Below are 25,088 nucleotides of genomic sequence, written 5' to 3'. Positions count from 1 at the left end.
CCAAATGTTGATTTGTTGAAATAACCCTGTAAGCACATTCATATATATTTCTTTCTTTAAAAAAATTTTTTTTAATTTATTTATTTTTATGTTTGGGTGCGTTGGGTGTTTGTTGCTGTGTGCGGGCTTTTCTCTAGTTGCGGCGAGCGGGGCTACTCTTCGTTGCGGTGCATGGGCTTCTCTTTGGATGGCTTCTCTCGCTGCAGAGCACGGGCTCTAGGCGCGTGGGCTTCAGTAGTTGTGGCACTCGGGCTCAGTAGTTGTGGCTCGCAGGCTCTAGAGCACGGGCTCAGTAGTTGTGGCACACGGGCTTAGTTGCTCCAAGACATGTGGGATCTTCCTGGACCAGAGCTCGAACCCGTGTCCCCTGCATTGGCAGGCGGATTCTTAACCACTGTGCCACCAGGGAAGCCCCATATATATTTCTTGATGGCCTTGGCTGGGCTGGTGCTAGGTGTAAGGAGCAGCTTCTTCCTTTATGACCATGGCTGCATATTCTGCTTTCTGCTGGGCTATGTGGGGAGAGAAGCACTCAGCTCAAGGGCAGGTATAGGTCTCTGCTTCACTCCTTTGTTTGACTCTCCTTTCCTAACTGGATCCCACTGACTCAAATAAGAGGGCCTAGGGCCCTTCCAGGGTGGACGTGTAACATTTTATTTCAGGACAGAATCAGATCATTTTTGCAGCTCCTTTGTTCATCCCTCCTTTTCCTTATTTGCTTTCTTTGTTTTTCCCTTCGTCCCTATTTTCTATTTCATTAACTTCATTGTATATTTCTTCTGCTGAAAACCATGCCAAATACATTTTGGAAAAAGACAGGCTATAAATAAAACCAAGGAAAAAATGAAACAATAGCATGCTTTTGAAAAAAAAAGCAATACACTTGTATTATAGAAATTTTATGACATGTAGACAGGTATAAGAAGAAAATGAAAACTATTTAGAGAAGATGAGTATTAACATTTTAGGATATACCTGTGGACAAAGAATGCTGCACAACATCAAGCCATCAGCCACTGCAACCCCCCCCCCCCACATCACCCAGTGTTTCCTGAGGGGGACTGAGGATGGAGAAAACAGGATAGTGATCCTAGATAGATAAAATGCACATCAAAGGAATAATTTCAATGAGCCCAGATTCCTGTATCTTCCCATACATAGAAAAGCACTAAAATCATTAACTTGAGGTGTCTGTTTTATGATTAGTGTAATCTTTTGATGTTCGACTACATTTCCCTCTTCAGCAAAAACTCCTATATATCCTAGTTCCTCCCTTACCTCTTTGGAACGTTCTTCAAGAGCATCTGAGAGGCTGCCTCCAAGGCTATAGTCCTCAGTTAGGTTCCCGAATAAAACACAATGCACAGTATTTGGTTGGGCATTTTTTTCAGTTGACATACCCTTACACATTTTTATATAAAATTTATATGTTATAGTTTTATTTATCTATATCTATCTGTTCATCTATATATATATCTTTAGGCTTCAGTATAGATATAGATACATACACACACATTGATCAAATCTGTATTTTAATAACAATAAAACAATTGTTTCATAACCTGCTTTTTTATTCAAAAGCTTATCTCTCCACGTCAGTCTGTATCCATCTAGTTTCCAGATAAATGTAGTGGAATGAAGTTGGAACATAGAGTTTATTTCCCTCTATGTCTAATAAAATAAAAGCAACAAAAACAAAACCCAAACTAAAACAAATAGCAACCAAACAAACAGATAAATACAACCTCATCATAACCTTCTAATCTGATCAAGAAGACAAATGCTTCTTTTTCCAACCCTTAGAAGTAGGTTATGAAAAAAAGAATATTAACAAAGTCCTGAGAATTTTTGCAAATATCTTCTAATAAGTAAGGGAAAAGAATAAAAGTTGAAAAGGAAGCTTGGGATCTTTTCTACCTAGGGAAGTAAGAATATCTGCTGGGAAGAGGTGGGTAAAAAGAAGAGGTACACACAACTGGAACTGACAGTCTTATATGACATATAGTCTCCAGGGATTCACACTGAATTAAGCAAATAATCCAAAGTTGAAGTGCAGCACTAATACTTCCCACTATATTAAGTGGAACCCTTTTACAGGACATTAAACTCATAGGAGACAGGTCAGAGCCAAGTTTTCCAACAAAGATTGCATACAGCCCAAGCTGAAATCTTCTTCTATCTTCAAGTGAATCAAATTTTATACTCAGTTCATATGGAGCAGTAGGAAACCGATTTCAAGTGGGAAGGAGTCAAGGAGAATTCATCTACCTTCCAATAGAGAACAGAACTTCCCTCTTAAGCATCTAAACAAACTGTGTGGCACTTAGCAACCAAAATAATAATATTAATAGAAATTATAACAATAAGTGAAAGGAATATAGAATGCAGCTGACAGCTGAAGATGCCATTCTGGAAAAAAAAAATAACCTAAGGAACAGAAGAAAATTCTCTGCAAATATTACATTCTATACAACAATTTAATGAGAATTTGAATGCAATATTTAGAAGAGTTCTGAAATTAGATGATAAAATATCTAAATGAGATGGATATGCAGTTGCAAAGCTAAGGAATGAAAATTAAGAATAAAGCACTATCACTACAGAAGTAATAAATAATTTAGAAACAGGAAGGAATAGAATAATTGTGGTTGAAAACGTAATCATGGAAATCCAGGAAAAGCTAGAGATAATTTCAACAAATATATATGATTTAGAAAGAGACTAAAGGAATTAGAGAAAGAGAAGATAACAGCTATGGAAGAGAGATAATAATAATCAAATGTTGATAAACTTGAAGTAGATAACCCAGAAAGTAGAACATTTATTAAAAGATTTAATAGAAGAAAAATTTACCAGAAAAGAATACTTGAGTTTGATATAAAAAAATAATCTGTGTTGTACAAAACCATTGTTCCAGATGGTAGACTCTGGTTATATCCTTTTAAGCTTATTGGGGAAGGAAAAAGATAACCTTCTTTAGGTCACTATGAATAAAAAAATCTTTTGAAAAAGAATCAGGTTATCTTTACACTTTCCATACCAACATTCAATGGAGCAATACCTACAATCACGTGACGGAAAGTATGAAAAAAAAAACACAGCAATTAACAAACATTAAAGAATCAGGGAATAAGTACATATGAGCCATTCTGGAAGCAAATAAAACAATAACTACTTTGTGATAAAAGCCAGTTGATTAAAAGATCAATGGAGAGGCCATGGGGGGAAAAACCCACGAAAGACTAGTGGAACAATACATGCAAGAACATGGTGAAATTATACCTACAAATTTCTGAGGTAAAGAAAGTGTGACTCAAAAATATTATAGCCCCATTGATTTTATATTAGAAAGGTGAGGACTCCCCTCCACAGCCCCCAACACACATGTGAGAGTTGGATTTTGTGCCTAGACTCAGAACTCTTTCAAAACAGAGCTGAAGCCCTCTAGTGATGAGCAGGTGCAGGGAACTTCTTCCTTGGACGATTGCTGCCTCTGTGCCTATTCTGACCTCAGTAGCTCCACCACTTTGACTGCTATCCCCTTGCTTTGCCAATAGAAAGAGCATGATATTTAGTGTAGCGGTTCTGAATTTATGTTCATGAGTGAGGTTGAACTGAAATATTACTTTCTCATCATGTCCTTGCTATGGTTTAGAATCAAGGTTATGTTTGCCTCATAGTATGAGTTGGCATGTATTATTTTTATTTTATAATCTTTTAATAGTTTGGGTAAGATTAGAATTAATTTCCTTTAGATGTTATAATGTAATATGTGTTTTTAGTTGCGAATTTCTCGATTAGTAACCTAGTAGTAAAAAAGGATAGTCTAATGCTACCAGTTGTTTGAAATTTACTGAGATTTATTTTATGGCCCAGTAGAAATATCAATGTCATTCTTACAAATGACATTCTTACAAATGCTTAATGTTTGCTTCATATGTTCTCTTTTATTATTGGTCCAGAGTTACATATATGCTATTAGGTCAAAATTGTTTATTATGTTGTTCAAACTGTTTATATCCTTACTTATTTATTTTTTAATCTGCTTGAAACAATGAATTTCTGAGATAGGTATGTTAAAATTTCCCACTATGATTGTGAGACATACATCTGTATCTCTTAGCAGTTCTGTCAAATTTTGCTTTATATTTTTTGAGACTATGTTATTAGAGAAATATTATATCAATTAAATCAATCATATCGAATATTATATAATTTAAACTTTGTTTCCAGGAAGGCTTTATGCTTTAAAATTGATTTTTCTGATTTAATATAACTTCAGTAGCTTTATTTTGGTTAATATTTACCTGGATAGCTTTTCCATTCTATTCTTTTCTTTTTTTTTCAACCTTTTAATATCCTTATTCATTTTATTTACATGCTCTTATAAACAGCATATAATTGGATTTTTAAAAATTCTGATACTCTTTAATGAGCAATATATTTATATGTATATTGTTATCACTTGTGTATTTAGATTTATTTCCACCATCTTATGTTGTGTGTTCTATTTGTTGTGACTTTTTCATTGTGATTTTTCTCTTGTCTCTTCTCTGGAGAGATTAAATTTTTTTTTATCCATTTGTTTGGTCTATGGATTCAGAAGTTATACACTACTACTTCTATTCTTTTAGTCATTAGCCTAGAATTGTAACATTAGTGCTTAACTTATTATATTTCTAAAGTTACCCAAGATGTTTGCTCAACATCTCAAACAGTAAACATCAATTCCAATCATGTCTTTCTTTCTTAATATGCAGTTTTTGTCATGTATTTTCATTGTAATTTTGTTTTATTTTCTCCCCATAAGATACTATTGTTCTTTGATATTTACTTGGTTTTTATAATATAGCCCATGGTTCAAAAAGTCAAACACAATATAAAAGGGGAAGTTCAATAAAAATTCTTCTCCTGTCACTGACTACAACCCACCTCCTTACACACCTCTCTAAACAGAAGATTTTTGTAATCTTCTAGTATTTCTTAGTATTCATACAAACAGCTATCAATATAAATTCTCATTTTTGTACCTTCTCATACAACCACCAGCATACTGTAAAACTGTCCTGTATTTTGGTTTTTTGAATTTAACAATATACCTTAGAAATGATTCATATCAATACATAGAGATTGTCATTATTCATTTATATATAGCTGCATAATATTCCACTGTCTGTATGTATAGTAATTTATTTAATGAGGCCTTTACTGTTGACAACTTCGGTTGTCTCCAGTCTTTTCCTAATACAAGCAATGATGCAATAAATACTCTACATGTGAACACTATCATTTTATAGGAGGGCAGTTAAATCTGTGAAGCAAATTCCCAGAATTGTGATTGCCAGGTCATAGGATAAATGCATTTTTAATTGAACAGATTTTTCCAAATTACCCTGGTGGATTTGGTTTGCTAATATTTTGGTTAAGAGTTTTCACATCAATGTTCATGAGTGAGATTGACTTATAATTTTGCTTTCTTGTAATGTTCTTGCCAGATTTAGGTATCAGGATTATGTTTGTCTCAAAAAATAAATTTGGGATATCCCCTTGTTTTCTTTACTTTAGTAGAGTTTGTGTAAGATTGGCTTTATTTTTTATTAAATATTTTGTAGAATTTGTTAGGGAAGCCATGTGGGCCTGGAGTTTTCCTTGTGGGAAGGTTTTAAATCATAGCCTCAAAATTTTAATTCAATTGTATAGTCTGCCATTACCAGAAGAGGAAACTCCCTATGACCTTATTATAGAAGGATACTTTCACAGGTAAAAAATTCAGGCTGACAGTTATTTCTCTCAGCACAGAGAATTAATTGAATATAGTGGTCAAGGACATGGTCTCAGAAACAAGGCTAACTTGACTTGAGCTCTAACTCTGACATTTACTAGCTGTGTGAACATGTTAAGATTTCTACTTCAGGGCTTCCCTGGTGGTGCAGTGGTTAAGAATCCGCCTGCCAATGCAGGGGACACAGGTTCGAGCCCTGGTGCAGGAGGATCCCACATGCCACGGAACAACTAAGCCTGTGCACCACAACTACTGAGCCTGCGCTCTAGAGCCCGAAAGCCACAACTACTGAGCCCGTGTGCCGCAACTACTGAAGCCTGCGTGCCTAGAGCCCATGCTCTGGAACAAGAGAAGCCACCGCAATGAGAAGCCTGCACACTGCAACGAAGAGTAGCCCCGCTCGCCACAACTATAGAAAGCCCGCGTGTGGCAACAGAAACCCAACGCAGCCAAAAAAAAAAAAAAAAAAAGATTTCTACTTCAGTTTTCTTGTGTGTAAAATGAGAATAATATCAGTACCTACCTCCTTGTAATTTTGAGGAGTGAATGGGTTGTTAAAGCAAGAGAAGCCTTTAGGACATTCTTAGGTGCATTATAGATACCATGTAAGTGCTGATTTCTATTATCCAAGATATCATCCTTCTATACACTGTGCTTTATGTTGAGAGGAGACTTAATCTTTGTTCCTTTGAAATTCACCTGTGGGGGCTTCCCTGGTGGCGCAGTGGTTGGGAGTCCGCCTGCCGATGCAGGGTACACGGGTTCGTGCCCCGGTCTGGGAGGATCCCACATGCCGCGGAGCGGCTGGGCCCGTGAGCCATGGCCGCTGAGCCTGCGCGTCCAGAGCCTGTGCTCCACAACGGGAGAGAAAAAGAAATTCACCTGTGTTTTCTTCCTGGCTACTTGTATGATCACTTTTCGGTTTTGGTATTTCCCAGTTTGATTATGATGCATCTCAGGATATATTTCTCTTTATCTGTCCTCTTTCTTCTTTTTAAATCTGTGCATAAGAGTAATTTATCACTTTTAAAAAATGTTGAGCTCTTTATTTCCTCAAAGATTGCTTCTGCCTCCTTTTTCTTCTGCTCTTTCTGGAATTCTAACAATACATATGTTGTACCTTTCTACTTTATCTTTAATTCTTTTTTTTTTTGGTGTTTTTCCATCTCTTTGTGTCTGTTTAATCTTGGATAATCCCTCCAAATTCTCACTTCCAGTTCGCTATGTCTCTCTTCAGCTGTGACTAATCTGTTTTGTAGCCAGTCATCAAAGTTTTAATTCTATTTATTAGATATTTTTCATTTCTAGAAGTTATTTTTTTTAATGATCACAATATTTTATTTATTTATTTTATTTTTTGGCTGCACCCCACGGCATGCGGATCTTAGTTCCCCAAGCAGGGATCGAACCTTGCAGTGGGAAGCGTGGAGTCTTAACCACTGGACCACCAGGGAAGTCCTACGTTTCTAGAAGTTCTGTTTGCTTCTTCTTGAAATCTGTTTCGGTACATTTTATATTTCTAGTTCCTTGATCATTTTTCAAGTGTCCCTTCTGTTTCTTTAAGCATGTTAAATGCGATTTTAAATTATGTGTCTGATAATTCTAATGTCTGAATTATTTAATGTTGCTTCAGCCCTCTCTCTTGTTTTGGCTTATTCTCAGACCTGGTGACTTGTATTCTTGTGTGTCTTGTGACATTAGAGTCTTAGCTGCTCATTGTCCTGGAACTTGATCTGTAGGAATTCTCAGGATTCTGAGATGAGTGGGTCCTCCAGAGAGGAACTGTGTTTATTTCTACTCTGTGTCCTAAGGCAATATCACGGTCTGGGATGATTTGAAACACTATTTTTGCCTTGAAGTTTTTCAAAACATGATGAAGTATGAATTCAGGGTGCAAATTTAAGTAAAATGTAAGAAAATCTAAGTAAAGTCAAGTAAAATTAACTTTCATACTTTAAAAGTAACATTTAGTAAATATCTACCTGTGTGTTCAAGTGTCCATGCACCTATTTATCTATGTTTCTGTCTGTATATGTGCTTAGAGTTGTCTGAAATGGCATCCATCTAATGGGAATAAAGCTTATTCCTCGCTAATAAAATTTAATGTTTTATTCTTTGACCTCTGTTTCTTTTCGTATTGCTTAATTTTATGTTATAATGACCACATATTTATTTCCTAAAACAATGAAGTAATTTTACTTTAAAAACAAACAAATATGCAAACACTTTCCTATCTGACCTGAGGCATCTTGCCTGGCCTCTCCTTGTGCTTCTGTTCTGTATCTGGATTCCTGCCTTGTGCTCTGGGCTTAAATCTCTTTTGTAACCTTGGATTAGAGTGCAGTCTCTACAGTCTCTGGTTTCTAATCCAGCATGTCCGGCTTCACTACTTGCTGGCAGACTTTAACTGAGCCTGCCCACTTGGTTCTCAAATCTGGTCTGCGGGGAGAGTCTTCCTGCCAGGGCCTGGCATCTGGCAGGTCCCTCTTGTCAGATCTTGGTGCGCCTGCTGTTCTGGCATCCCGTCAGGCATCTGTGGTCAAGTCCTCAGGATGGTGTGCGCTGCTGGCTCAACGCAAATCCCCTTGGTACCTTCTGCTGTACCTGGGCTTCCCTTGGGGCAAAGCTACTTGCAGGTGCCAGTTGCTCTCTCTCTAAATCTCTCCCTCCTTCACTCTTTCTCCACCTCACCTCTTCTCGAGTCCCCTCCCCACCCCCCTTCCCCTCGTGATCCTATCCCGCCCCCTTTTCTTTCCACTCTCCATCCATCTGCCTCCCCCTTTTCCCCTCTTCCCTCAGCCGCCCTCCCTTCCCTCCCCTCATCCTTTTGCCCTCTTTCCTCTTTCTTTTCCGTTAGTCTCCCCCTCCCCATTTCTTATCTGTAAAATGATTTGTTAGAAGGATTAAATGGGATGATAAAATGTAAGTTGTTTAGTGTAGTGCTGAATACATAGTAAACGCTTGTTCTATATGGGTGCCACTTTAATTGTTATCTGGTTACTGAATCCTTCATTCATTCAACAAACGTGAATGAACCTACCATACACCAGGCACAGTGCTAGGCATTCACGGTCACAGTGAGGATTCAGACATTTCTGCCCTCAAGGAGCTCACAGCCAAGCAGGGAGAATAACACAGGAAAGGACAAATACCGTGTGGTTAGCTGGCCATCTGCGTCCCTGTCACCTTCTGTACAGAGGCCGGGGATCGTCAGCTCTGCGGCAGAATCCGAGAGACCGCTCCACAGCTTGTTACTGTTGCTGGTGAAGGACTGGTTCCCTGAGCAGAGAGGGGAATAACACCAGCAGGGTGTTACGGCCAAAGAAGACAGAGTCTAACGCCTTAAGTAAATTGATCTTTTTGGTCTGCTCAGAACTCTAAGTCAGCCTACTTAGTGTCTAAGCTGGGACAGCCCTGAAGCAGAGTTTAAGAAGTCTGTATTTGAGCCATTTTTATAAAGAAGGCCGTGGGCTGGAAACAAGATGGGGCAGCAGTGCTTGCAGGAAGCAAACTGGGTCCCATGAGAACTGAGATTTCTTTTAAAAAAGAACCGCCATACATTCTGCCATTTTCATCATGAGCCAGATTCGGGCCTCTGGCACCTCTTCTTGTCCAAAAAAATTTGCCTTTGGAAAATAAGATGTCCCGAGACATTCAAAGGACAATTTTCCACAAACAGTCCAACTGCTTTTAAAACTTAACCGTGTGTGAAATGTATTATCTCCACCGGTACAGGCCATTTGGCCCTTGCAGCAGCTTCCCGGCCAAGCCTCTGTGCATGTTAGCTGTCCCGAGGCAGGGCAGCTCCAGCTTGGCTCTCCAGTGCATCCCCAGCAGGCAGCCCTGTTGCCAGGCAGAGGTGGGAGCTTCTCAGTCTTAATGTTATTTGTGCAAGTTGGCCTTTAGCTCCTTCTCTGGATGACCCCTGGATGCCCACAGCTGCCCACTGTTTCCTCCAGGCCGGGTGGTGTGCCCTGGAACTTTGGATACTGAACCTGCCAGCAAAACTGATCTATCACCTGTCCTCTTACACTCCTAGTGACCTGAGGTCAATCTAGGCGTTGCATTAGATCACAGCTTTCCTGGTTGGAAAGTGAACGCTGATCCCTACCAAGTAACGGTGATGATGCACATCTTCCAAAGTCCTTTAGGGAACAGTCTCCTCAGCAATCTCCAGGACCATAGCAGGTGGGTGAGGGGGCTATTTAAGGGCCTGGGGGATTTGCTTTACGCCTCGAATGAATCACACCTATTTGGTGGCTGCTTCCTTTGTCTTATAAATAGATTGCTTTTTGCTGTAAAGTGTCTATAGCACAAGGTTCTGGGAAGGGAAGGGCCAGCCCAGGCCTGGAAGGAAGAGTGAGTACTCTGCCCCTTGGTCAGTCTCATTTTCTAGGATTATATTAGACAGACCCAACCAGCAAGTCTCTTTATCTTTTGAATAACACTTTTGACATATATGTTTTTTAAATTTCAAGAGAAATACATGCTCGTTTTAGGTAACTAGAAAAGTTCAGAATGCGTGAAGTAAAAAATATAAACCGTCTATAATCTTACAACCTAGTTATAATCACAACTGCCATTTGGTATATGTACTTCCGGTCATAGATGGCTAGATAGACAGACAGACAGACAGACTGACAGACGGAGAGAAGCCTCAACATCACCCCCTTTAGCTGTGCTCAGACCATGGTGTTCCTTAACTCTCTAGAAGAGTGGTTCTCAAGATGGCATTCCAGGACTAGTAACATGGACATTATTTGGGAAGTTCTTAGAAATGCAAATTCTGAGGCCCCATCTCAGACTTCATGGGAGTCAGAAGCTCTGGGGGAGGGCCCAGTGATGTGTAATCTAACCAGCCGTTCAGGTGATTCTAATGTACACTAAAGCCTCAGAACTACTATATCTATAACTAGTTTGATCCTCTGCCCCATTCTGCCCCCTACCCCACACTATCACCACATGGAATTGCTAGAAAATATTCTCCATTGAGCTCACTGGAGTTTAAACTTAGTCCAAATCGGTAACTGGTATCGTCTCTTTAAGCTTAATTTCATCTCCTTGGGACAATTGAGTCTTTTAGATTCTTTCCCTGCCCGCCTCACCAAGCTCTTCTCTAAGTGACATTTGGGAACACGGGGCTTAAGCCTCCCTGTCCCCATGGCCAGAGGGACCCCTGACCCTGTGCTTGCGTTCCTGTGAGCTGACTGCTAGTGCTGAGACACACCTGGCCTAGTCTCATCACTGGACGTCCTACTGGCATTTGCCCCTGCCATGTGACTGCTGACATGCGTCCTATTCTGTCTCAACTTGTTCGGGGACCAGGGGCCTCTCTCTGCAATCTAGGTCCTTCCACGGCTCCTGTAGCTGCTGCATAACCCTGAGTTTCTGCCATTTCTTCTTATTTACTCTTGACTGGCTTGATCCACCTATGCTGTCAACTGTCTACGTCTTGACTCATGCCCCACAGGGATGCTTGCTCTGCTCAGCTGTGTCTCTCTGCCTTATTAGTCCTGCACCATGGACTTGTCTTGTACCATGGACTTGCCCTCTCCAAGGAGAGACCAGGGTAAGATTCTGTCTGCCCTCAGTCCGGTCCCCTGAGCTCAGGGGAAACAGCTTCTCACTCCCCACCCCCACCCCGCTCTGTCTCCATTTCCCTTCCCTCTAATCCCTTATGCAAAGCCACTGATATGTACGATGGTCCTTTTTAACTAGTTCCCAGCCCTCAAGCCCATCTCAGGGGTAAAATCCTATTTTGAATGTCAAAAGCTTAACAGTCATTCTTTCCCTTGGTATCTGTTATCATGCCTTGCCCTGAGGCATATGGATGTAGCAAAGCAAGATGGAAAAACACAATATGTTTCCAAATCTTCCGCTCTTCTGCTAATCAAATATAAACATCACTTTCATGTAATCTGGATTCTACTGCACGAACTTTTGGATAGGTCTTTTTTTTTTTTTTTTCCACTTAACCATATATCATGAACACTGTTCCCATGTCATTAAATACTTTTCTACCACATGACTTTTAATGGCTCTGAGGAATTCAATTAAATGTGTGGTGGGAAGGAAAAAAAATTGCTGTTTTAAAAGCTGTTGGCAGTTTGTCTTGGTTTCTCTGGGGTGAGGTAGCAAAATTCATTTGAGGGAGAAATTTTTTTTTTTAATTGAGATAAAAGAAACATTTCAATGGGCCTTTTGATGATACAAAGGCAAGAACGAATTCCTTCAGTGGAGCCGAAGTTTGAGACAAGGAGGAAATAAAGGGCAGTGAAAAGTGCCTCTTTGCGTTGTTCGGATGGTTACAGATTTCTGGCTTCCTTTGGGGGTCCGGAGTCTGCGTTGCAGGCCTAGGACCCAGGACGGTGAGCAGAATGTGGCTATAAGTAAGAGTGGACTCTCGCAGGGGGAGGTGGACCAGGGCAAAGAGGTGAGAGGTCAAGAAGGCGCTCCTTGCGTTGAAGCAACAAAGATGGGTTTAGGAATATTGGTGTCTGACTTTGAGATTTAAGTTTTTATGTTTTTGGTCTTGAACTCTCTTTATGATCTGCCTGGTAAAGACTCACAGTTACACATCCAAGTGATGCCTTGAGAAATGAAAGAAGGGGGCTATTTCCATGTTTGCGGTAAAGCGGAGAGAGGGTAAGGCCAGAAGATATTAGAAGTCAAGAGGGCATGAACCAAGGTGTGGGAGCCACGACCGACTGCTATGGTTACTCCCCAGGAGTGGTTAGAAACAGTCAGGAATCCCAGTGTCATGAGGATTAAATAGCAGGTGACTGACTACTCAGGGTTGGAAGGCCTGGGACACTTCAAGTGTATCATAACTTATTTAACCACCCCCCTCACTTGGGGCATTTTCTTCCCCATTTTCTACTATAATTCATAACACTGCGATACGCAGCCTTGTAGATAAAGTTTTGGGTATATTATTGATTGCAAATCCCTAGAAGTGGAATCACGTGGGTGACGGTATGCCCATTTCAGATGCTTGTGATGTAGAGCAATTTTGTTGCTGTCTTTGAACTCTGCAGAAGAACAGCCATCTGTAGGGTCATGCATCTATCAGAACTGTTACTTTGCATGTAGTCTGTCAACCAGGCGGAGGATTCCAGTGTTTGAAGGAATGTCCACATCCTAGGTGCAAACCCTGGCACCACACTCGGGCACATGGGGTGAGTCAGATGCCTGAGACTTTTCTCAGTTTGAAAACAGAGATGATTGCATATCAACCTCATCACTTTGATTTCACGGAAATTACATACAGAAAGCACATGGAATTTTGTATGTATCAATACGAAAAAAATCCATAGATATTAAAAACACGGAATTCTCTGCCATTTCTTTTTTTTCTTTTTCTTTTTCTTTTATTTTGGAGTGAAAGTAATGAAGATTTCAGCACTTTCGTCTCAGCAATTCCAGAAAAGAAAGAAAAATAAACCACATAGAACCTGCTTGCTCTGGCGGCCGCTGCCAGACATTAGCCCCAGTAATTCAATTCAAGGATATTTATGACCTACTTTTTGAATCACTGCAGCCCAGGCTGTGTTATTTCTCATGTTCCCTTGCTGAGAACCCAATGTCCAAGCAGAGGTTGTGTGGTTTTCTGTAAAGGGGTGGGAAGGCTTCTATGGAAATTCTGGAAACCTTTCCAAGTGTGCTGTACAAGCTACCAGAATGATAGAGATAGGCTGCTATGTAAACTTGGGTCTGCTTCCCTAGGAGTCCTTGCAGGCCTGAGCCTTGGGGAAGTTCTTCTTGCCTCCGGAGGTGCTCATTCTCTCTGACAATCACTGGTAATAATTAGATCCCATCTGGCATGAAGGATGGTTTCTGCCTCTCTCCTGAATGCCTTTCTTGCACTGAGGATGGCCGGCCATAAAAAAGAATGAAATAATGCCATTTGCAGCAACATAGATGGACCTAGAGATTATCATACTAAGTGAAGTCAGTCATACGGAGAAAGACAAATATATGCTATCACTTATATGTGGAATCTAAAAAAATGACGCAAATGAACTTATCTACAAGATAGAATAGACCCACAGACAGAAAACAAACTTATGGTTACCAAAGGGAAAGGGCAGGGAGAGGGATAAATTAGGAGTTTGGGATAAGCAGATATACACTACCATACATAAAGTAGATAAACAAGGTCCTACTGTATAGCACAGGGAACTATATTATCTTCTAATAAACCATAATGGAAAAGAAAAAAAAAAGAATGGAGTCATGTCAGTATGGACAGTGGGTGCAAGAGGGAATAGAAATATTTTCAACCATGCTTGTGCACCTTGACACCTGAGAGGTCAAATCCCAGCAACCGATGATATTTCCTCATGAGAAGCATGTACAGAGCAAAGTGGTAGAAGAAATCAATGTCGAGCTCCCTGACCTTGTTCTGGAGGCTTTTTACAGAGATGATCTCATAAGGGCTGGGCCTAGGAGAGGTGAATGAAGTGCTCTGTGCGCGTGCAGGGGCGCATCCTGTATTTAGAATTTTGAAATTTCGTTCTTCTTGGATTTTTTGCATGAATTTTGATCTAAAAAATACTGCTTGGGTTGAATAGTGTCCCCTTCAAATTCAGAGCCTCAGAATGTGACCTTATTTGGAAATACATGGAGGCTGTGCAGATGTAATTAGTTACGATAAGGCCATACTGGATTAGAGTGGACTCTAAGGCCAATGACTGGTGTCCTTATGAGAAGGTCACCGTGTCTATGTGATACACAGAGACACAAAGGGAAGACAGCCATGTGGAGGCAGAGACTGGAAGGATGTAGCTACAAGCAAGGGAGGCCGAAGATTGCTGGCAACCAGCAGAAGCTAGGAAGAGGCAAGGAAAGGTTCGTCTCTAGAGCCTTTGGGGGAAGCATGGCCCTGCTGACGCCTTGATTTCTGACTTCTAGCTCCCAGAACTGTGACACAATAAATTTCTGTTGTTTTGAGCCACTCGGTTTGTAGTACTTTGTTATGGCAGCCCTAGGAAACTAACACAATTGCATTAAAATATTACTTATCTGACTACTGAGATTTTGGGTGTCCCCTTAAATTTTGTACCCAAGTTGGGTGCCTTCCTTTTCTCACCCTAGGGCTGGCTCTGTCCTTTCATTTAACCATTTGCAATAACCCAATGAGGAAACTGTTCAGAGGAAAATTTGACCATAGGCTCCTTGATATCATATATCAAATATATGATTGAGTTTTGAAATTGAAGTATAGTTGGTTTACAACGTTGTGTTAGTTTCTGGTGTACAGAAAAGTGATTCAGTCATCTATATCTATATCTATACCTACATCTATATCTATATTCTTTTTCAGATTCTTTTCCATTATAGGTTATTATAAGATATTGAATATAGCTCCCTGTGCTATACAGTAGGTCCTTGTTATTTATCTATTTAATATACAGTAGTGTGTATCTGTTAATCCCAACCCCTAATTTATCCCTCCCCCACCCCCTTTTCCCTTTGGTAACCATAAGCTTGATTTCTAGGTGAGTCTGTTTCTGTTCTGTAGACAAGTTCATTTGTATCATTTTTTAGATTCCACATATAAGTGGCACATGATTGATATTAATGTGACTTTATTTGAATCCCTGGTTGGTGAGGTCTGAACATATCCAGGCTATAGAGTGCCCAATGACATTCGTTCATTTAACAAATACTAGGTACAAACAGTGTTAGAAACTGTCCTGGGTGAAAATGGCAAAATACACAATCTCTGCGGTGAAGAAAGGCAGATAAGAGATAGAGGCAAGCACCACGGAAAGAGATGGCGCAGAGCAGGGGTCATGGTCCCACAGAGGTTTTCGTCTGCCCTGGGATCCTTCCAAGCCTTTCACAAGACACTCTCTAGACCTCGTCCTTCTCATCCATGGGACAAGAGATGAGAGCTGTGGGAGAGTTTCCTTTGCCCTGTTCCCTCCCTCCTGCTTCCTGGTAGGTGTGATCCTCCTGGTGTTCTGCTAACACCTCCTCTCTCTTGCCAAGGTTGTGAGTGAGGAGTTCAAGTCCATGATGACGTCAGAAAAATACTCAGAGCCAGGAAGCCCACGCCAGGGTTCGGAAAGAGCGTTGTCAAAATAAAACTAGGAATAAATATTTCTTTTGGGAATGATGGGGTAAGGATAGGGGCCTGAGTGGGGCTCAGGGTTCAAGAGCCACTGGGTATCCACTGATGGATGAGAAGAGGATAAATCAGATCTCTGCTGGTTTGGAGAGCCAGCTGGGCAGGAAGGGCAAGAAGGAAGAGACAGGTTGATGGTCTCATGAGCCTGGGATTTGCAGGTGATGCCATATTGGAAGAAGACCATCGGGGAAAAGAGGGATGGGCAGTGACTCCGGTACATAATCTTCCCAGCTGGAGAAAACTCAGCCTTCTTGGAACCAGCTGTACATAAAACCATTTGCCTTAGTGATGCAAGTTAAAAATTGTGGTAATGGCCAGCTCCCTGAGTGTGGCAATTATTACCGTTATTATAATTGGACTGGAAATTAACCCATTGGGTATGGAACCCACAAATATCCAAACTTGTTTCAGGCCAGCTGGTTTGCAAAATGCCAGCGTTAGCGTGGTTGGTGTTTTCTTAGAACTCAAAGCAGAGGTGGAGGTGGGGGAATGGCGCCAGCTGCAGCCCTTGCTTCTTCCAAGTCTTCTGCAGCAGTTCTAAAATCCAAAGCAAGGGGAAGCTGTGCCATGGGGCTGAGTGGCTTTGCCCTTCCTGGTGAGGTCACATCCAGCCTGACCATCCTGATGTGTCTCCCTGCTCTCTAGGGGTGATGGGGACGTGGCTGTGATGGTGAGACCTGTGTGTTCTAGAGGGTCTGAAGAGGTCTGAGGTCTCTGAAGCCCCAACTGATCGAAATTCTGAGGCTCACAAAGAAGGTTTGCCCATTTTAGAAAACCAGATCTAATGGGAAGACATTGTCCCATACAACATAGTGAGGAGAAAAAAGGGCTGGACATTTGCAACTGGAAACGCGAAGGTAGAGCTGGGACTAGGATGAGGCCTGCAAGGTGCCTAGGATGCGAAATTTAAGGATGCTCTCAATCCCAGGTTCACACAAGTGGAGCTTCGGCACTTGCACAAACCTGGGAGAGAGGGCCTCCTTAAATTTTGTGCCCTGGTCCCAGTCCTGCTCTCTGGATGCCTGACCCTGGTCCTTACTCAGAGAAGAAAGTGAGCAGGATGCCTGTGATGGGACTGACCTCCAAGGGGGCTCAGGGGGATGGGGGCTTTTGTGGCAACTGTTGATTACCTCCCTCGATGTTCATTTTCCTTCCTCCTTAGGGACAGGAGCCCCATTTTATTTAGGGTGATGAGCAATGAGCCTAGTTTAATAAAGGCACATAAAAGAAGATTTCCCTGGTGGCCTTGTACCTTACAGCTTGGTCATGAGAACAAGCTCTCCTCCTTGAAAGAGAAGTGTTAATGCATGTCATGTGGGCAGGACAGGCTGCTTAAGAGGAGCTGACTAAACCAGAAGAGGCTTTTTTTTTTTCCCTTTTCTTTTGCCATTTTGACTTTTCTCTTCCTTCCAGTCTGTACTGTAATTAGGAAGCTCCAAGGGCATCTTGGACCATTAGGTAACCCTGAGAATGGAAGCCTTGTACCAGGGAGACACAGTAGAAAGAGAAATCTGGGTCTCTAATGACAGTGTGGAGCTGTTAGTGATGCTGTAATGAAATCCCATATGAGACAGGTCTTTATAGACAAAGAAGCATAACTCTGAGGGATAAAGTGACTGGCTTCACATCTTCCTAAGAAGGGCCAAACAGGACTTGAGACTCAGAACCATCTGATTTTAAACCTGTGCTCTTAGCTGCTACCTTGTTCTGCTGTGAGCCAAGGGTGCTTGTGGCCAACCTTTGGGAAACAAGCTGTACAGCGGCCTGTTTGGGGCAGGGCTGAAAGTTAGCCCTTTCCCTGACCCGGCTGAAAGGTTTCTGCCAAGGCCCCCTGAGCAGCTTGTGCTTCCCAGACCTGAAGCCTGCTCATTGGCTCTGCTGCCCCACCCCTACTTCTGCAGGCCAGGCCTAAGATCAGCTTCACTCCTGTGACCTTTGAGCTCTCAGCTTTCAGAGCACCAGCTGCACTGCGCTGGTCCCACCTGCCCAGCCAGGAGGGAGACACTCCCTTGGGCTTCTTTACCTTTTCCAACCTCCAAGCCCTTAACTAGATTAGGTTTCCATGAAATATGTATGCTCTTTCCTACGGTCCTGGCAAGCCTGTGTCTGCCAGGATCATCTGGGTGGGCTGATAAGTCAGGCAGAGGAGAGCCACTCTTTTACTCAGCTGTTTGCCCTCCACCAAGGGGGAGGGAGGGGAGTCCTGGCTGGAGGATCTTCATGTTTCAGGGCAGCTCAAAATCAGAAAGTCTGCCCGTGGACAGGTTCTCTGGGTGGCAGGGTAGGTAAAATGGATTGTTCTCAGGGAAACCATTGAGCCGAGAGGCGGCCAGGGCGTATCTGGTGTGACTTGGGGCCGCCGGTTCTATCCCACTGCCCTCCAACTTTCCACTCGTCTCCTCTCCCAGATACTCTACTCTGCTGGCAGCACATTGCTTTTGTCTTGAAGCCTTTGAGAGCTTCAGCAGGTTTCTCAGTCTGGTTGAAATTTTGAATTGTGTTTATCTTAGGGTTCAGCCTTGCCTGATCATGTAGAGAGCGGATGGCGGGGTAGCTGGTGTGAGAAGCCCTGGGGGGTGGTGATATTTATCTGAAAAATAAAGGAGTTTGTGGGGAAGGAGCTCAGTGGAAGGGAAGAGAAGGTTAGAGGTCATAGTTTGGTTCAAAGGGTGAGTAAGAGGATGAAGGGGAGGTGCGGTACACTCTCTTCCACCAGAAGAGGCAGCCACGATAAAGGGTTTGGTGCCAGCCTCACGACTTACGTTCCTGCCTTCTTTGTGGAGGCCTCAAGCTGCCCTGCAGCAGCCCCATTAGTTCTAGGTGGTGTGCTGGCTGTGTGATGTGGGTCACGGTGCCGGGTGCTGGTAGTCTCTGGGCACCCCTGCTGCAGACTGTAGTGGCACCAGCATCTGTGTCAGCGCTGGGGGACACCCACCCCAGCAGGCATGAGCAGCACAGCTGCCACTTCTGCCACTGGCACTGGGGGATGGTTAGTTTTAGGTGTCAACATGTCTAGGCCACAGGGGGTCCAGACATTTCATCAAACATTATTCTGGGTGTTTCTTTCAGGGGTTGTTTTGGAGGAGATTAACATTTACATCGGGAGACTGAAAAAAAGCAGATTGCTCTTCCTAATGTGGGTGGGCCTCAGCCAATCTGCTGAAGGCCTGAATCAAACAAAAAGGCTGACCCTCCCCGAGCGAGAGAGAAATTCTGCTTCCTGATGCCTTTCAAACTGGGACATCAGCCCTTCCAGGTTCTATAGTAGTTCTGGCTTTTGGACACAAACTGGGACACGAGCTCTGCAGATTTTGGACTTTTCAGACCCCGTAATTAAATGTGTAAGCCAGCTCCTGATAATAAATCTCTTTGTCTATACCTATATCTATACCTAAATGTAATCTCCTTTTGCTTCTATTTCTTTTGAAAAACCCTTAACTAACACACCATCAAGAAGCATCACCCTGGTGGCCCAAATTAAAGGGTCACAATTAACCTCATCACACCCGTCACGGGGTAGCCAAACTGCCTGGGGTAGCCAAAAGGGCTCTCTGAGGAACACATATGGAAATTTCTAGAATTATCTGACTAAATCTTTAGGAAGAATGGCTTGTTTCCTTAGAGGGAGTGAGAGCATAGAGGATATCACCAAAGCGATACTCTTGTGAGGTCCTGTGCTAGGCTGAATAATGGTCCCTTAAGGATGTGACCGCAACCCCATCCTTAGAACCTATGACTATGTTACCTTACATGGCAATAGGGACTTTGTTGTAAGTAAGTTAAGGATCTTGAGATGGGGAGATTGTCCTGGATGGTCCGGGTGGGCCCAATGTAACCAGAAGGGTCTTTCTAAAGAGGTAGGCAAGAGGGTCAGAGAAGAGGGTGAGGGATGTGATGGTGGAGGTTGCAGTGATGTGCTCTGAAGGTACAGGAAGAGGTCACGAGCCAAGGAATGCAGGTGGTCTCCAGAAGATAGAAAAGGCAAGAAAGACTAATAGCTGGAAAACACATTACTGTCTTAATGGGCAGGGCATTAAGACGACAGCCTGAGCACAAAACAAGCCTCTCTCTACATAGCTAGGAAGGCAGACACTGAGGACGGCTCCCCCGGTGGCACTGACTGATGCACTGACAACATAGAACAGCTAGACTGACCCTGGAACTAGCTTGCCCCAATTGTCTTGTTACATTACAAAAACATGTACACCCTGATGGATGAGGTCACTGTTTAGGCGGATTGTCTGATGTGACAGCCAGATGTATCTGAACCGACCCAAATCTTAGCTGGGTCTCCTGTAAGTGTCTCAAAATGTTGTGTGGGAGCTGGGCATTTTTTGGAAACACAAGGTTTTGCAATTTACCTCCCCTGTGCATAAGGCAGGTCCATCCCACTGATGGTAGAGAAGGGCGTGGGGACCCTCTTGCTGCCCCAGGGTTTCGATTTTCTTTGATGTGAGCACAGTAGTACAGAAGGCGGTTTGCTTATCTGATTTGAATGCTTTGATGTGCAGTGTAGGTGACCTGGGATGGTTTCTACCGGGAAGCAACAGCGGAGGGAGAGAGCACTGCTAAGGTAACCGACAACAACGAGGACAACGAGGGGTGTAACTGTTGCTGGGGAGGGAGGTTGCAGTTCTGTTTTCTCGCTCTCCTCCCATCTTGTAGTTTTTCTAAGTTTGGCTTGGCTGCCCAGATAATCTGATTTTCACATTCTGTCTTTGTGTTTGCTTTAACTATTTTTAGATCCTTAGTTGGCAATTGCTCTTCCCCCAAATACTTGAAGAACTTACAATTCCACAGTCGGATTAGGCAAAGTCGCAGTGGCTGGGAAGGGGCCCTCTTCCCGCTGTCGCTTCCCTGAGTCACCAGGACGCGGGTGGCCTGGGCTCAGCAGGGTGTCTGCTGGCCAGCAGTTGGCATTCTCCATGGGAAAGCTCCAACGGAGGCTTTCTCACGCAACCTGAGAGCCACGTCACCTCCTGCGAATGCAACTCATGGCAACGTTTTGAGGGCAGCCCTACAAGTCTTTCCTTCAGAGAACCTACGATAGCTCTTCTAAGGTGCTCTCCGCGGCAGTGGGCAAAAGCAGGACTTTCCAATTGGCTCCATGAAAAAGGCATGGTTTTTCAACTCAGCTGAGATTTCAAAACGACTTTCTGATCCTTCAGTCATTCCCGGGGTATTCCTTCTCTAAATCCTGACATTGGTTGGTAATCCCCTGGGTTCAAATCCTCACTTTGGGGCTTCCCTGGTGGCGCAGTGGCTGAAGGTCTGCCTGCCGATGTGGGGGACACGGGTTCATGCCCCGGTCTGGGAGGATCCCACATGCCGCGGAGCGGCTGGGCCTGTGGACCATGGCCGCTGAGCCTGCGCGTCCAGAGCCTGTGCTCCGCAACGGGAGAGGCCACAACAGTGAGAGGCCTGCGTACCGCAAAAAAAAAGAAAAAAAAAATCCTCACTTTGTCACTTACCTCCTACATGACTGTAACCTGTCTGAGCTTCAGTTTTCTCTTCTGTAAAATGGGTATGATGATGATAGTGTCTCCCTCCTGGAGCTGTGGGGAGGATTAAATGAGTCAATATATATAAAATGCTGAGGACAGTGACTGACACAAAACACACACTTGTAGAGGTGTTAGCTCTTTTTGTTCCAAACCTTTGCACCTCTCCTCAAGCTCCCACCCCCAGCCCAAACCCTGTGTTCTCGGGTGATGGTGTTGCTGTCTCATGACTAAGGAAATAGAGGCCTCTGCTACCAATGATCTCAACTTTGTTCTGCTTCAAAAATTGGTATTTCATGCACTTTTATCCCCTTCTTTCTGACCTCAAAGGACACATGGCCCCTCCTCTTTGCCAGTGCTAACCCTTCTACACATGGGCTTGATCACTGCTCTTGTCTTTAAGTCTGGGTCTCCAGGGCTTTCCCGTCCTGGGTTGCTCTTTCTCTTCACGGCCATACTTCTTAATTCCAAAGGAAGTAGTGAGTAAAATACATTCATGGTAGGAAAAAGGACAAATAACTAAAAATAAAAATCACCCAGAATCTCACTTAACTGACCCCCTCTCCAGTCGGTTATTCCCACACATACCAAATAGTCTTTCTATGTGTCTGTTTCCTCACACCATCCCTCTGTCCCTAAGGGTCTCCACTTTCCACAGAAGAACGTTCATCTTCTTCAGCCTGGCCCTGGGGCTCGTTGTAATCCACTGTCCCATCCTTGTCTCGCTCGCAGGAGGCCTTCATGACCCCCCCAACCTTTGTTCCTGCTCTTTTCTCTACCTGGTAAAATTCTACTGGTGATTCAACTCCACACTGAACGTCGTCTGTTGGGTAAAGCCTTCCTTTACTATCTGCAGTCAGCAGGGATGGTTGCCTCTGTACTCAGCTGTATTGTGTTCAAATTTATGACGAAGCCCTTATCACATGCTACCACCTGTGCAGGTGAAAATTTACATGATTCTCTAGCTTCACGGCATTTGGCTGTTGTGTGATTTTTCTCTCATTCAGCACTCCCAGACATGGCTGAAATATAGGCGAGAGCGCTGTTCCTCAGAGTTGCATGCATAGGCATTTAGCTTACTTTTGGAAGTAGCATGTCATAAACAGTCCCAGATCTCCATCTGCAACTGGAAGAGGGCATTTTGGGGGCTTATCTTGGGAGCACCTCTGTCAGGGACATCTTTTCTGGTCTTTCCAGGAGACAACAGGTAACTCATCTGTGCCAGGTTTCCTGCTGTGCATTAGCCTTCCTGAGTTATTTAGAATCTGCCCCTCACTGAACTTTCAATCAGGGGTCCTCAGGCTTCAGCAGGTGTCAGAGTCACACGGTGGTGGAGGTGGGAGCTGGGCTGAGGTGGGTGAAAAGGGGGAAAAATGCAGATGGCTGGGCCCTGCCTCCAGGGTTTCTGATTCCCAGGAGGTCCGGGATGGGGTCCGTGAATGTGAATGTCTAATAAGGTCTCAGGAGATGCTGATGCTGCTGATCAGGGGACCACACCTGGGGCACCACTGGTCTTATAGAACACAGACAGGCTTAGACCCTGCTTCTCTCCACTGTCGCTGTCCTACATTTTTTCCCTGTCACTATGGCGATGGCCACGGGTTTTTTCTTTGCTTATTACCATCACTGCTTGTGACTTCCATTCATTTTATACCCATTCCTTGCTTTCCCCTGGCCCCCTTTTCTTTCTCCGACCTGCCTGTTATGAGGACCCAAAGGACAAGGATTACGCCAATGAGGTTTTTATATCCTCACTGTGGACAATGCGTGACACACACTAGGTGCCTGAATAAATGTGAGGCTGATTGAGTTGCACATCTGGTTCTGGCCCTGCTATTGAACTGGTTCTTTGGGCAGTGAGTTAAATACTCTCCAATTCATTTTTATTGTTTGTAAAATGAAGGGAATGGTGTATGTGTGTGTGTATTTTTAAAATATTTATGTATTTATTTGGCCGCACTGGGTCTTAGTTGCAGCATGCGGGCTCTTTAGTTGCCGCGTGCCAGTTGGATCTAGTTCCCCGACCAGGGATCGAACCTGGGCCCCCTGCATTGGGAGCGTGGAGTCTTAACTACTGGATCTCCAGGGAAGTCCTGGGAATGGTGTTTGACAGCAGATACGAATTAGAGAATTGGGTACCAAAAACGTTTTCCTAGGAAGAAGGCGAATTGATAACGTGTTAATCCATAAGGTGGAGGTGTCCGTGGGTGACACCAGGGGTGGTCGTGCTGGTCAAAGCCCAGGTGGCCTGCAGAGCTGTCTCCTGGGCAGGACGCTTCCAAGTTTTGTTCCTTAATTTTCTCCACAGGAACACAAGCTACTGCAGCATCCGTGAGAAGAATTCTCCGCAAAGAATTTCAGTTTGGGAAAAAAATAAGGAAATGTGAGCCCTTACACAGCTGCCCTGGCCTAACACTTCACAGGAAATTAAGATAAGCCTGGCTATAAAAAATAATTATGTCCATTTTTTTCTGATTTAAAAAATTAATTTACATTTTAAAGTTTTCAGAACACAAAACGTATCCTGAAGGACATGCAACCTTCATACCCAGAAATTACCTACATTGGCGTGTTGAATTATTTTCTTCCTTTCAGTGTCTTTTTCTGCCTCTTTTGTGTGTGTATGTGTGTGTGTGGGGCATATTTTATGGGGTTTTAGCCTTTACATATTATGTGTCCTACTTTTAAAAATTAACCTTGTATTATAAACATTTCTGTCATTCATCAATCTTCAAAAACAATTTTTAATCCGCATTTTTTAATTACAAAAAAATAATTATTGTAAGTAAACCCAAGGATTCAGAATTATATTTAGTAGGAAAGAGAAATGTTCTCTTCTCCAAATCCACTCCTTAGAAGAAATCACTGCCAGCAGCTTGAGACTTCTTTTTTTTCCAGGCATAGTCAGTAATTTAAAGTTTAAAGAAAATAAACAAATGGGTTTATATCATTCTTCCACTTGCTCTTAAAAAAAGATATAGCATTTTGTGGCCACTTCTCCTTTTATACTAAAAAAAAAAGTGAACACATGATTTTTCCTAGCTACTCAAGATTCTATTATTGAATATCCCCATTGTTTGGCATTTTCAGTATTCTGAAGAATACTGAGATGAACACCCTAATATACACTTCTTTGTCTACGGGAGGTAAGGGTATTTTTAATGGCACTCGTATATTAAGCAAGTCAGTATCAAGGATTCAGTCTCCAAATAGGGCTCCTGACTTTGGTCTCACCTTGACTCCTGACTTCACCCCTCACTTCCACCAGTGTTTCAAGGACCCTTTGTGGTTGAGTGCTGTCTTCAGTGTGGATCACTGAGCCCTGGGGCCCTCAGGTCATGCTCAGGGTGGCATTTTCCCAGAGAAAGGAAAAGTTTTGAGAAATTCAGAGCAGCAGAAATGTCCTGGACGGAGAGAGGGCTGCTATCATTCATTCCTGTGAACACCCAGGGTCGGGGGTTGGGGATAAATCCTTTTTCCTGCTTCGCTCCCTCAAGTGGAAGCCTTCTAGCTGCATCTCTGTTCCTGAGCCCTGCTAGAACAAGCAGCTTTGGGATAGGAACTTCTGAAGTTATCAGGATGATTAAAGGTGGAGGACAATGTTATCAGCCCTCCTGGAAAATCAGGTCCACTGCTTGTGTGGGGAAGGCACAGGATTCTGAGAGAAAGC

General features: G+C 43.1%; 1 protein-coding gene across 5 annotated transcripts in view; it reads right to left on the bottom strand.

Annotated features, from left to right (window-relative positions):
• Positions 1-25,088, bottom strand: part of MGAT5 (alpha-1,6-mannosylglycoprotein 6-beta-N-acetylglucosaminyltransferase) — a 581,503-nt gene that overhangs the window by 446,253 nt on the left and 110,162 nt on the right. For 4 of the 5 annotated variants that reach the window (XM_079924992.1, XM_079924993.1, XM_079924998.1 and 1 more), the window contains 2 exons: positions 21,389-21,472; positions 8,935-9,061 (listed from right to left, as the gene is read on the bottom strand). The gene's annotated coding sequence lies outside the window, so the exon portion shown is untranslated. The remainder of the gene's footprint in view (positions 1-8,934; positions 9,062-21,388; positions 21,473-25,088) is intronic. The other variant, XM_079924994.1, reaches the window with a different exon arrangement.

This window comes from Stenella coeruleoalba (assembly GCF_951394435.1).
Source record: "Stenella coeruleoalba genome assembly, chromosome: 6".
In the NCBI taxonomy this organism is placed as follows: Eukaryota; Metazoa; Chordata; class Mammalia; order Artiodactyla; family Delphinidae; genus Stenella; species Stenella coeruleoalba.
Note: the sequence above shows the minus strand (reverse complement) of the source record. Positions and strands in the feature narration are given on the sequence as shown.